The sequence below is a fragment of the Macaca nemestrina genome, chromosome 16 (genome assembly GCF_043159975.1).
Source record: "Macaca nemestrina isolate mMacNem1 chromosome 16, mMacNem.hap1, whole genome shotgun sequence".
Lineage (NCBI taxonomy): Eukaryota > Metazoa > Chordata > Mammalia > Primates > Cercopithecidae > Macaca > Macaca nemestrina.
The window spans coordinates 88,433,954-88,447,971 of NC_092140.1; the positions used below are offsets into that span (position 1 = coordinate 88,433,954).

Consider the following 14,018-nt stretch of genomic DNA (forward strand, 5'->3'; position numbering starts at 1 on the left):
ATATGATATTTCTTTTCTCTCCCTTCTGCCATTTATTATCATAAATAGAGTTGTTCTAGTGGTTAACATTATAATTTTGTGTTTAGTTTCAGAACATTCAGGTGGGACTGTTACTGAATTTGGGGAATAATTCACACCTTCCAGACACATACCTTGTGACTATCATCTAGCAATGAGCGAAATGACCTGGGACTTTGGGTCTCCCCCTTAGGAGGAGAGGGTGAATATGTCTTAATGTGTTCAAAGAATAATTATTAGGAGAAATTGTTGGTTGAAAGTATACATTTGTTACTGCCATATAGAACTTTGGATATATTTAGATGGGATACTGACTAGCCAAAGAGGTGGATGCTACTGCTTACTAAGCTATTGTCTCGGCTCTACACCTGCCTTCCCCAGGTTGGGTGCTCCAGAAGCAGACACTGAGACTGAATGTAACAAGCAGGGCATATTAGAAACACTGGTAGAAGGAAGGGTGGGAGGCAGGACTGGTACGATGGAGAAGTTGAGCCGCAATAATTATGACACAGAAATGATCAAACTCTGCCTACAGCCCTGTGGAGCTCTGAGTTGTATAGAGCTCATCACAGTTGTCTCACAGTAAGCCAAAATGGTGAGACCTTTATAAGCTGGTGAACAGTCATCAGATATGAGTTATCCAGGAATGGCCATGTTCTTGAATGAAGCAGCTTTCAGCAGCCAAGTTCAGCTCTGAAGGAACTACAGATGAGACTGCTCATAACACTCCAAGCTGCTGGTCTGAGCAGTGTGGCCACATCACCCTCCACTACCTTTATACTCAGTTTGTGAAGCTGGGGCTAGAAAACCATGTGTTTTTCCTTGTCATATGGTTTCCCGTTATGTTCTAATGAAGAGAACTAGAGGGAGACTTTAAGAGAGAAGGAACTTATGCCTTTCTTATGCCTTTCTTTCTTTTCTTTTCTTTTCTTTTTCTTGAGATGGAGTCTCACCCTGTTGCCCAGGCTGGAGTGCAATGGCATGATCTTGGCTCACTGCAACCTGTGCCTCCCAGGTTCAAGTGATTCTCCTGCCTCAGCCTCCCAAGTAGCTGGGATTATAGGTGTGCCACCACGCCCAGCTAATTTTTTGTATCTTTAGTAGAGATGGGGTTTCACCATGTTGGCCAGGGTGGTCACGAACTCCTCACCTCATGATCTGCCTGCCTCGGCCTCCCAAAGTGTCGGGATTACAGGGGTGAGCCACTGCGCCCGGCCTCTTATGCCTTTCTTTTCTTTTTGTGTGTGTGTATTTTGAGACAGAGTCTCGCTCTGTCACCTAGGCTGGAGGGCAGTGGCGTGGTATTGGCTCACTGCAACCTCCACCTCCTGGTCCAAGGGATTCCCCTGCCTCAGCCTCCCAAGTAGCTGGGACTACAGGCACGTACCACCACATCCAGCTAAATTTTTGTGTGTATTTTAATAGAGGCAGGGTTTCATCATGTTGGTCAGGATGGTCTCGATCTCCTGACCTCGTGATCTGCCTGCCTCGCCCTCCCAAAGTGCTGGGATTACAGGCCTGAGCCACCGCGCCCGGCCCTCTTGTGCCTTTCTTATTGTGCTTGCTGTTTTCAGCAAATTTAGCACCATCTAGCCAAACTTTGCCTCAGCAAATCAAGCTGTGTCGTGGTATAGACTAATTCCTAGGTTTATGATAGGAAGCAGAGAAATGCAAATATTTTCAGTCTAGCTGCTAGCAATTACTAGTCATAAAAAGGTAGTAACAAAGTTTCAGTAAAAGCCTATAAAACTATTTCAAGACTTTTAATACTAATCCTGTGTGAAAGAATAATATACAGACCTAAGTCAGTTAATATCTCAAATCAAGATAAATCCTTGGACATGTTAGATTACTTTATTTATTTTTGTTTGAAAGACAACTACATTATTTCTCCTTGATTTTTATCTCAGACCGGAATATAATAAAAGCATAACATTAAGCTTATGTGAGACGAGTTAATTTTCTCATAGAAAGCTTAATTAATTTTAACTTCAATTTTTCCCTACACTAGTTTAATGGTCAGGTATGTTATTATTACTTCCATTAAATGTAACCGATGTCACTTGTTGATTACCTCTAATATTTCAAAATTAATTAAGAGTCTTAGAAATTGTTTTATGCTGGCATTAAGTAACAACACAGTTTGCTTTAAATTAATTTATAAAATACAGAAATAATCTGATAATGAAGGAAATACATGTGCTTACCTCCAAAGACAATTAATAATTACATTGAATTAATTTTGCAATTTAATAGTATAATTATTAGTTAACCAATTTATTACTTAATTTCTTGTGGCATAAAATTATCAAAATCTACGACAAGCAGTGAAGGATCTTTCTATTTCATTATGTACTATTTTCTGTGCCACTTTGTTCAGAGAACTGTTGCACTATCTATAATTCTCAAGTTAGTAGGTCATAATTATGCAAACCAGAACAAATTCTTTAAATAATATGCCGTTCCAGCTGATCTCTCTAATTTTGTTAAAAGAATCATATGGCAAACTAGAGATATTCCAATTTAGGCAGCAAAGAAATAAAATGTTCAGAATAATTTCCCACTTGAGCACCATGGTGGCCTTTAAGGTGGTCCACTTGAGTCTTACCTTTCAGTGGGCACTCTTCTATGTCATGCCTTCCCCTTGTGTGTGGGTGGGACCTTTGACTTCTTTATAAGCAGTAGATTGTGGCAAAGGTAATGGAATGTGTGATTAAGTGTGCTTGAATACATATAGTGCTTATCTTGCTGGAGTTGCACTAGCTCTCTCTTTCTCCCCGTGCACTCTCTCTCTGTCTCTCTCCGTCTCTCTCCTTTGCTGACTTTGAAGAAGCAAGCTTGCATAAATCCTACAAATATCCACAAGGAAATAAACACTACAAACAACCAGAGGGAACTGGGAAACAGATCTTTCCCCAGTTGAGCCTGTAATGAAATCTCATCCTGGCTGGCTCTTTGACTCCAGCTTCCTCAAGCACAGGAGCCACCAGATACAGATGAGTTGCACCTAGACTCTTGGTCCACAAAAACTGTGAGATAATAAATATGTTTTGTTTTAAGTCATTCAGTTTGTGGTAATTTGTTATTCAGCATAGAAAATAATACAAGCATTATGTAAGTGATCTTAATAGATTATGTCTTGTGGCTTCTCACAAGCTTAATGCATCATCAGGGACATTTACAGATGATGACTCTAGAAACTGAGATTTAAATCAGTACTTTTTGCAATAGGTTAAACGGAGACATCACAACTCATTTAACTAAGGACCCTAAATTTGAATTTTGCTAATTCTGATATTTATACACAAGTCAATTTCTTAATAGTCTTGCTGGTGGAATCTAGGATTATTATACAACAAAGAGGAATGATAGCAATTGATGTTAGAAACATAACTATATGGGATGATGGCCAGATATTATATTGAGTGTTTTCACAACCTTTTTTAAAAAATTATTTTATATAGATTCAGTACCAATCAGTCTTCTTTTCTGCCAGGATATAAATGGGCAAAACAGCTCTGCAACCAAGGCAATATTAGCTATGTTATATTTAAAAATATATCTTATTTAATTGGGTATAATTGTCCTGCTGTTGAGAAACAGGTGTCATACTTCGAATGCAGAAATGATGACTATGACACAACAGTCTGTTAGTAGCACAGTGCTTATGAAGTCACAGCAGTTTTGATGGTGAATTCTGTGGCCTTAGAGAAATTAGGAATACCTGCACATTATTGGTACTGCACACAAAAATCTCATGGAGATACATTTTCTGTTCTTGTTTTTTATCTCCAGTTCTTGATGCATTACTAAAGAGAGGTTTAATAAAACTGTGAAACATTACAGGCCACAGAGAAAGCAACCTGTGTTTCTTATGCTTATCTTCAGATTGTAGTTAACATTATTGCCTTAGCATTTGTGCCACTCTATATGACTTTTGATTAACCCTACAAGGAAGTTTGAATGTATTTATTACACTTTTTGAGAGATATTTGTAGATATTTCAAAATATAAATAATATAAGTGCTCATCTTCATGGATTCACAATAAATATTGTCATTTAAAGTTATTTGACTTGGAATTTACCTGAAAAGTCTTTCCTAAAATTGAAAACTTAGTTAAAGAAATACAATCATTGAAAATATAGATCTTGCTTTTAACCATGGTTGCTATTTTATTGTAATTTCACTGTCTCTAAGAATTTTAGTAAGCTTTTTACTAAGCAACACATTCGATGCATTTTTTTTATTTTTATTTTTATTTATTATTATTATTGCACTTTAAGTTCTAGGGTACATGTGCATAACGTGCAGGTTTGTTACATATGTATACTTGTGCCGTGTTGCTGTGCTGCACCCATCAACTCGTCAGCACCCATCAACTCGTCATTTACATCAGGTATAACTCCCAATGCAATCCCTCCCCTCTCCCCCCTCCCCGTGATAGGCCCCGGTGTGTGATGTTCCCCTTCCTGTGTCCAAGTGATCTCATTGTTCAGTTCCCACCTATGAGTGAGAACATGCAGTGTTTGGTTTTCTGTTCTTGTGATAGTTTGCTAAGAATGATGGTTTCCAGCTGCATCCATGTCCCTACAAAGGACACAAACTCATCCTTTTTGATGGCTGCATAGTATTCCATGGTGTATATGTGCCACATTTTCTTCATCCAGTCTGTCACTGATGGACATTTGGGTTGATTCCAAGTCTTTGCTATTGTGAATAGTGCCACAATAAACATACGTGTGCATGTGTCTTTATAGCAGCATGATTTAGAATCCTTTGGGTATATACCCAGTAATGGGATGGCTGGGTCATATGGTACATCTAGTTCTAGATCCTTGAGGAATCGCCATACTGTTTTCCATAATGGTTGAACCAGTTTACAATCCCACCAACAGTGTAAAAGTGTTCCTATTTCTCCACATCCTCTCCAACACCTGTTGTTTCCTGACTTTTTAATGATCGCCATTCTAACTAGTGTGAGATGGTATCTCATTGTGGTTTTGATTTGCATTTCTCTGATGGCCAGTGATGATGAGCATTTTTTCATGTGTCTGTTGGCTGTCTGAATGTCTTCTTTTGAGAAATGTCTGTTCATATCCTTTGCCCACTTTTTGATGGGGTTGTTTGTTTTTTTCTTGTAAATTTGTTTGAGTTCTTTGTAGGTTCTGGATATTAGCCCTTTGTCAGATGAGTAGATTGCAAACATTTTCTCCCATTCTGTAGGTTGCCTGTTGACTCTGATGGTAGTTTCTTTTGCTGTGCAGAAGCTCTTTAGTTTAATGAGATCCCATTTGTCAATTTTGGCTTTTGCTGCTGTTGCTTTTGGTGTTTTAGACATGAAGTCTTTGCCCATGCCTATGTCCTGAATGGCACTACCTAGGTTTTCCTCTAGGGTTTTTATGGTATTAGGTCTAACATTTAAGTCTCTAATCCATCTTGAATTAATTTTCGTATAAGGAGTAAGGAAAGGATCCAGTTTCAGCTTTCTACTTATGGCTAGCCTATTTTCCCAGCACCATTTATTAAATAGGGAATCCTTTCCCCATTTCTTGTTCCTCTCAGGTTTGTCAAAGATCAGATGGCTGTAGCTGTGTGGTATTATTTCTGAGGACTCTGTTCTGTTCCATTGGTCTATATCTCTGTTTTGGTACAAGTACCATGCTGTTTTGGTTACTGTAGCCTTGTAGTATAGTTTGAAGTCAGGTAGCATGATGCCTCCAGCTTTGTTCTTTTGACTTAGGATTGTCTTGGAGATGCGGGCTCTTTTCTGGTTCCATATGACCTTTGACCCTGAAGGAAGCACTAAACATGGAAAGGAACAACCGGTACCAGCCATTGCAAAAACATGCCAAAATGTAAAGACCATCTAGGCTAGGAAGAAACTGCATCAACTAACGAGCAAAATAACCAGTTAATATCATAATGGCAGGATCAAGTTCACACATAACAATATTAACCTTAAATGTAAATGGACTAAATGCTCCAATTAAAAGACACAGACTGGCAAACTGGATAAAGAGTCAAGACCCATCAGTCTGCTGTATTCAGGAGACCCATCTCACATGCAGAGACATACATAGGCTCAAAATAAAGGGATGGAGGAAGATTTACCAAGCAAATGGAGAACAAAAAAAAGCAGGGATTGCAATACTAGTCTCTGATAAAACAGACTTTAAACCATCAAAGATCAAAAGAGACAAAGAAGGCCATCACATAATGGTAAAAGGATCAATTCAACAGGAAGAGCTAACTCTCCTAAATATATATGCACCCAATACAGGAGCACCCAGATTCATAAAGCAAGTCCTTAGAGACTTACAAAGAGACTTAGACTCCCATACAATAATAATGGGAGACTTCAACACTCCACTGTCAACATTAGACAGATCAACGAGACAGAAAGTTAACAAGGATATCCAGGAATTGAACTCATCTCTGCAGCAAGCAGACCTAATAGACATCTATAGAACTCTCCACCCCAAATCAACAGAATATACATTCTTCTCAGCACCACATCGCACTTATTCCAAAATTGACCACATAATTGGAAGTAAAGCACTCCTCAGCAAATGTATAAGAACAGAAATTATAACAAACTGTCTCTCAGACCACAGTGCAATCAAACTAGAACTCAGGACTAAGAAACTCAATCAAAACCGCTCAACTACATGGAAACTGAACAACCTGCTCCTGCATGACTACTGGGTACATAACAAAATGAAGGTAGAAATATCGATGCATTTCTTAACACAAAATTGTAATGAGAATGATCAACAGTGAGGAATGGAGAAAAGTTATATTACATGTTTGACAACATTCTAAAAGATACTGAAGAGGTGTTAGTTGATCTTTATTTGATATATATCTCTATTAACTGACCTTCCTTTGATACATTTGGCACCTTTGGGCTTATTGACTCTTTAATAGGGTGAGTAACATCTAAAATTGAGAAGCTTATTATGTACTTCTCAACCATGTTGCTCATTGTTTCTGATTCCTTTCAACTCTATATGTCAGAGATTATTAGGAAGGTATTTTGTTGCTTTTAATTTTTATCAGGAGGTGGTATCTGTAAAAGAGATCACCAAATATTATATATATATTGCACAGATATCTGAACATAACAAGGTAAATTATTTGCTTTTCAAGAAAATATTTTTATTTTTAATGTAAATTTTATTTATTTACATTTTTATTTTAAATGTTTATGGGTACATAGCAGGTGTATATATAGTGGGGTCAAGAAAAAATTTTTAAAAATTTCTTGAAAGTATTTGGCAAGAAAAGCATTGATATCCAAACACATAAGCAAAAACCAAGTTTTTCTTTGTAAACTTAAAGTAAAAGAAATGAATACGCTCCTAGGATTTCTGAGGGAAAAATATAGTGAACATAAAAATTCATATCTAGGTAAGCATCTAATTCGTGTTGAAATTGAATGGAAAATTATCAGATATCCAACAGCCTTTCTACATATGTACTTTGTTGAAAATGTATTACTTAAAGAAGTACTCTAGTCAACCAAAAATTCTCAAAAAAATTTCAATACAAATAGGAAATGCTTATTTAACAAATGGAAGTGATAAAACAAACCAGGAAAACAGTGTTAAGTCTAACTTACTATTACTAATATAATTGTTTAAATGTTAAAATATAAAACAATTCCTTAGGAAAAATGCATATAAAGTGAAATTATGCCATGGCTGAATTGATTAATAGCTTATAAATATAACATTCAGATATTGTGTGGAGGAAATATGACAAAAATATCTTGATGAAAGCTAACTAAAAATACACAATTTATTCTTATCAAAATAAAGATGAAATAAACATGATAAAGAATAAAATACAAAACAAGTATGGTAAATCCTAAATATTTTATATGGTTTAGAAATAAATAAGTGAAATATCTAAAAAGTAACAAAGAATATTAGTTGAATATTTACAGAAGAAACAATAATGGAGTTTGAATAAAAAGAAATGTTCACTAAGATTTACAGAGAATTATAAAATCAGAATATAAATTGGGTTTTGCCTGAAAAAGTTGTTTTTATTTTTTATTATTATTATGTTTCTTTTTCTTCATAGTAGCAGTTCCCACTATAAAAAAGTTGCTTTTTAAAAACTATTATTTAAAAACTACACAATAATGATATTGTCATGTCTCAGCCAGGAAACCCTTCCTGGAAACAACAGTTATAAAATATAACAAAATATTTACTGTAAAACTATTTAAGGACACTGACTGATAAGTGACTAAAGCTGGAATAAACTGCAGGAAAGGTTACTCCCAAAAGGCAGCAACTGTGAGAGGTAAGAATTGCAAGTTCCTGCTTACAAAAAATATTAGAGCACTCCCCATCTTTTCTATTTCCGGTAACAGAGAACAGCAGCATTACTGCATTGAGGTAGTGGGGAACTGAGAACATCTTCAGCAGAGTTGAAAATCAGGGTGGGCTCATGGAATTGAGAGCCATGGAAAAAGACATAAAATTGGCTCTGGATCCATTTTGTAAGCAGCCTTTTATTTTTTTTCTCTATATGTAATCAGACAGTCTTACTCCTTTAATTGAGACAGTTCATTTACATTTATTCTACTTAAAAATGTATTTTGGTTGAAAACTACCATTCTATAATTTGTTTCAATTAACCTGCATGTTTTATGGCACTTCCCTTTCCTTTTGTAGCTTTTGTATTAATAAAATCTTTCTGTTTAACCTCTGATATATAGACCTCTTACATAATGCTATTATATGACCTTGCTGAATACACACACCATACACACACATGCACACACCATACACACACATACACACAAACACTCTTTAACTGTACTTTCAGAAGTTACTGATGAGATTAAAACATGTATTCTTGAGTTACACAGTCTAATTAAAACAATTACTTTTACAACTTCCCCACTCATGTTCAGACGTTAGAATAACTTCATTTATTCCTTCCAGACTTATTTTTGTCATGCATATTAATTCCAAAATGTTTTAACTTTTACATTATTTTATATTTATCTATATGTGCCAACATATTTGTCTTTTCCAGTATTCTTCATTCCATTCTGCAATACTGTTTGTGACTGAAATCATTTTTCTTCAGTCTGAAAAAAGTCCTTACAAGATTGTCTTTATGATTATATGCTGGCAATAAGTTTACGTTTGGTTGAGATATATATTTTTGTTTTCATGTATGGAGCATACTTTTGGTAGACAATGAATTATAGATTGGCAGTTATTCTCCTTCAGCGCTTTCATAGTATTATTTGCTTTCCGTCTTTGATATTTGGTGTTTGAAATCATTTCAGTCTCGTGGGGTTTTTTTTTTTTTTTTTTTTTTTGAGACAGAGTCTCCCTGGGTCGCCCAGGTTGGAGTGCAGTGGCGCGATCTCGGCTCACTGCAAGCTCCACTTCCAAGGTTCACGCCATTCTCCTGCCTCAGCCTCCCTAGTATCTGGGACTACAGGTGCGCGCCACTACGCCCGGCTAATTTTCTTTGTATTTTTAGTAGAGACGGGGGTTTCACCGTGTTAGCCAGGATGGTCTCGATCTCCTGACCTCGTGATCCACCCGTCTTGGCCTCCCAAAGTGCTGGGATTACAGGCGTGAGCCACCATACCTGGCCTCCTCATTTTTTAAAAAATCAATTTAACTATGACTTACCTTGGTGGGCTATCTTTATATTTATTTGATTTGGGATTTCTAGAGCTTCTTCAAATAAATGGTTGATTTATTTCAACCATTTAAGAAAATTTCTAGCCATTATTTTTCCATTGATTGCTTTTGACCCCTTGTCTTGCTCCTCTCCATGTGGTACTCCCATTGCATGTGTGTTAGAATTTTTGACTGGATTCTATACATCCTTTCTGCGTTTTTCAGCATTTTTCATCCTTTACTCACATCGTACTTCAGTTTTGACATTTTCTATTAATCTGTTTTTCAGTTTACTAATTTTGTCTTCTTTCATACCTAATTTCTAATCATCTATTGAACTCATATATGACTTAACTTGAAATGCACTATATATTTCTAAAACTTCCTATTGATTCTTACAAGTTTACTTCTCTGGTGAAAGCCTCTATTTTTTTCATCAATTTGTCCTATCGCCCCCATAATTGTATTAAAATTTTAATCATGTTAATCGTAAAATACCAATTTTAAATACCTTATCTACTAACTTCAATATTTTGATCAACTCTGGATCTATTTTACGTTTTTTTTTTTTCTGGTTTCTGTTATATGATGGTCCTGTTTCTTGGAATGCTTGGTAATTGTTTATTGACTGCTTGACACAGTCAGTAAGAATTGTAGAGACACTTTATAATTTTAGCTTCCACTGAAGAGATGATTCACCCATTCCACAACTTGGCAGATACAGAAGGGCATAGGGAGGCTGATCACCTTCATCTCATCAGGGCTGAGCTGTGTCTACACTGGGCTGTGGTTTGAGTAAGGCTCTGGCCACGTACACTTCACTCTTGGCCCCAGAGTTCAGCAGCAACTCTTCCTTGATTTTTATCTTTACCAAGTACTCCCAGGAGAGAGTTTGACTACAGAGTGTCAACTTAGCTCTCCCTAAACAACGTTCAATCCAATCTGTGTTATTTGTCCCCTCTTACTGGTACCTCTTTGTTTATAACACAGGAATTCTGTAAGAAATATTCTGATATGTTCACCACATGCTTTCAGGTCAATTTCTTGGCTTTCCATTTCATACCACTTCAAATGTGGACAGACAAATGTCTTGAAAAGAACACCAACCACTGAAGCCCCTCAAGTCTCAATCCTTCCTTCCTTCATTTTCCTACTGCTCCTTCTAGCTGCCAAGGACTTTGCTGGCTTCCTGCTCCCCACAAGTTGCCCTGTCCCATAGGCCCAGATTCTCACTTACCCAGGACTTGCGACTTCAGAAGAAAAGCAGTCACAGATGATCACCTCACCTATGAGAGGTTCTATCTACTCTAAAATTTTAGTGCCTGTAGTTATTGTTGTTTCTGAAGCCCCCTGATTCCTTTAAACATATTTTTAAAACAAATTTTATGAACTTTTCTGGTTTTTATAGCAACATTGTTTTGCCACAAATTGCCCTATCCTACCCAGATAGAGAAGTCTCTCATTTATGTTTTAAAGTTTCATAAATGAAATATAAGTATATTAATATTATACAACTATAAATATAGTAAGGATAAGGAAATAAAATTATCACACAGAATAAATTTGATTTTGAAGTGTGAGAATGAAAAAATGATTTCATATGAGATTGTGACATATGGATGGATGTGGCAGAAGGAGAAACAGGCATAAGGAACTAGTATCTAGAAACCCTTAAAATACATAAGGCATTGTTACTATCCTACAAACATTATAAGCATTATCTCTAATAAGTTAATATATATTCTGATTATCCTCAAAACAAACATAATAAAAGAAAATGTATTTTTGTTGCCTTTGAAAATTTTTTCTTAAGGGAGTCTGCTCACACACTGGGCTGTGGGGCACAGATACAAACCACATATTGTATATTTTCACGAGTTACTCATGATTATCAAGTTGGGATTAGAATTGTCCAGAGATGACACATTCTATGCCAAAAGAATATTCTTTTGCAATATTTTAGGACTTTCTTCAGAAACCTCCTTTCACATTTCAATAAGGAAGAGAATCTGAAAAGGAGCAAACATGCAATGTTTTTTCTTATGTATATATACCTAAAGTTTGTATGTATTTTACATTTTTAGTACATGCATAAAAGACAGTAGAGAAATGTAAGAAATACACATCACACATTTAATTTACAGTAACTGTTCAGCTCTGTTGTTGTCTTTTTTGTGCTCACCTTTTTTGAATTGGCTTCACAGACTCTCTCACAAAGTCACTTTACTTTCATATTTTGCACCAATTAATTATCTTCAAGATTCCCCTCAAAGATGGGAACCAGCAAGAATGCTTCCTGGGACTAAACCAGCAAGAGTGCTTCCTGAAACTTAAAAGAAGTTTTATGCGTATTTTAAAGCAACGTAGACATTTCTACAAATATTCCCATCCATGTTGCAGTATATAAACCAGATTCAAAGCACAATTAAAGAGTTTTTTTATTTAAGCATAAATGTCTTTCTTGTAATATGAGTCATTGAGGGTCACATCCGAGTATAGCCCCACATGAAGAATTGAAAAACTCTCATTCGTAAGTTGGCATAAACTGGGAAATAAGTTGGTGAATGTAGGACTATGTCAAAGTATCCTTTTAGTTCTGTGATTCTGATAGTTTTAGAATTCCGGGAGCAGAAAGAATACATTTTTCTCTCAGTCTGTTTACTGTGTATTGGGGTTATGAGCAAGGAGCTTCCCTTCCATTATCACAGCAGACTCCTATGGAACTCTTTATGCTTTTTTTTCAGGGAAAATGGATTTGAGGGACATTTTGAATGGTGCATCACAGATGAACAAATGTTGTTTGTGGTTGAACGTTACATTACAGATGACAAAACAAAATTACACTTATTTTAATATGTGCATACAGATGGTCTATTTTTAGACGCCAGGAGATTGGGGAAGAAATAAGGATATAAAATAAAAGGTGTAATCACTGATAAAAATATTTATTGATGTATTTTAAAGTTTCAGTGGGATGATTTTTCAAAAATACATAAATCACCAAATTGTCAAAATTAGCAGAAAATCTGGCAATCATACCTAAGAGAGATGTTTAGAAAGTTTATAAACAACTAACCACGGGGATCAAATCATAGTTAAAATTTGACACAAATATTGAAGGAGGAGGGAAATGACACAAATCCCAATGTCATTAATATTGAACTTCGTTCACTACAAAAGGTGGGTAAATGGTTATTTCCTCTCATCCAGTGTCTTCCTGCACTAAAATTACTTCGTTCCCTTCCCCTTCCCCTTCCCCTTCCCCTTCCCGTTCCCTTCCCTTTCCTTTCGACGGAGTCTCACTCTGTTGCCCAGGCTGGAGTGCAGTAGCGCTATCTCAGCTCACTGCAGCCTCCACCTCCCGGGTTCAAGCGATTCCCCTGTCTCAGCCTCCAGAGTAGCTGGGATTACAGGCATGCACCACCACACCCAGCTAATTTTTGTATTTTAGTAGACACAGGGTTTCACCATGTTGGCCAGGCTGGTCTCGAATTCCTGACCTCAGATAATCTGCCCGCCTCGGCCACCCAAAGTGCTAGGATTATAGGAGTGAGCCACCGTGCCTAGCCTAAAGTTACTTTTCTTACATTCTGTCTTTTTAAATTTTTTGCCCTTTTATTAATTTTTTTAACTAATAGCTGCTTTCATGTAGTTTGGCAATTGTATTATATTTGGAACTGTTATATATATATTTCTTTTCTGGAAAATGGAAAATCGTACACACCCTTCCCTCATATCTTCCTAAAGCAGCTATGAGTTGAAACCCATTTTGTAGTGCTGGTGATCTTAAAGTATATTTAAAGGATGTATAACACACTATGTAATATCTATGATGGTAAAACCTGAAGAAAACTAGAACTTACTCTATTTGTGATTGGTCTAAAATATTAAATAAAACATGAATGAGGAAGGTACAGTATATCAAGAAGTTAGTTTCGGAAAAAAAAAAAGTTTAGTTGAACTGAAGAATTAATTACAGTTTTCTTCTCATTCCAGATGCACAGTCTTCGGGTGCTGCCCAGTAGCAGAGTAACTGTTTGATCTTTTTAACCCAAGTTCATCCTCTCAGACACGTTAGCCCTTTTGAGGTATCCTATAAAATACTGAGGTATGTGAAATAATATTTCTTTTTAAGTACTACTTAGATTTTATTTCTTCCTAAATTTCTTCCCTAACTACTTTCATCAGATGGATTATAAACGGTTTCTACTAAAAATCACTCAGCAACTTTACATAGATAGCTGTGCCACATTAACTGATAGTACTCAGTGCAGAAATCAATCACATCCACCTCTGCTGGCTGTGACATTTTCTACAACTAATCTAAAAGACTTCCTGT

The 14,018-nt window shown here is 36.2% G+C and overlaps 1 long non-coding RNA gene across 1 annotated transcript in view; it reads left to right on the forward strand.

The window, feature by feature from the left end:
* The window catches only part of LOC139359128 (uncharacterized), a 282,971-nt gene that overhangs the window by 117,520 nt on the left and 151,433 nt on the right, over positions 1-14,018 (forward strand). Inside the window, exon 3 of the long non-coding RNA XR_011614886.1 lies at positions 13,676-13,787. This is a non-coding gene — a long non-coding RNA (uncharacterized lncRNA). The remainder of the gene's footprint in view (positions 1-13,675; positions 13,788-14,018) is intronic.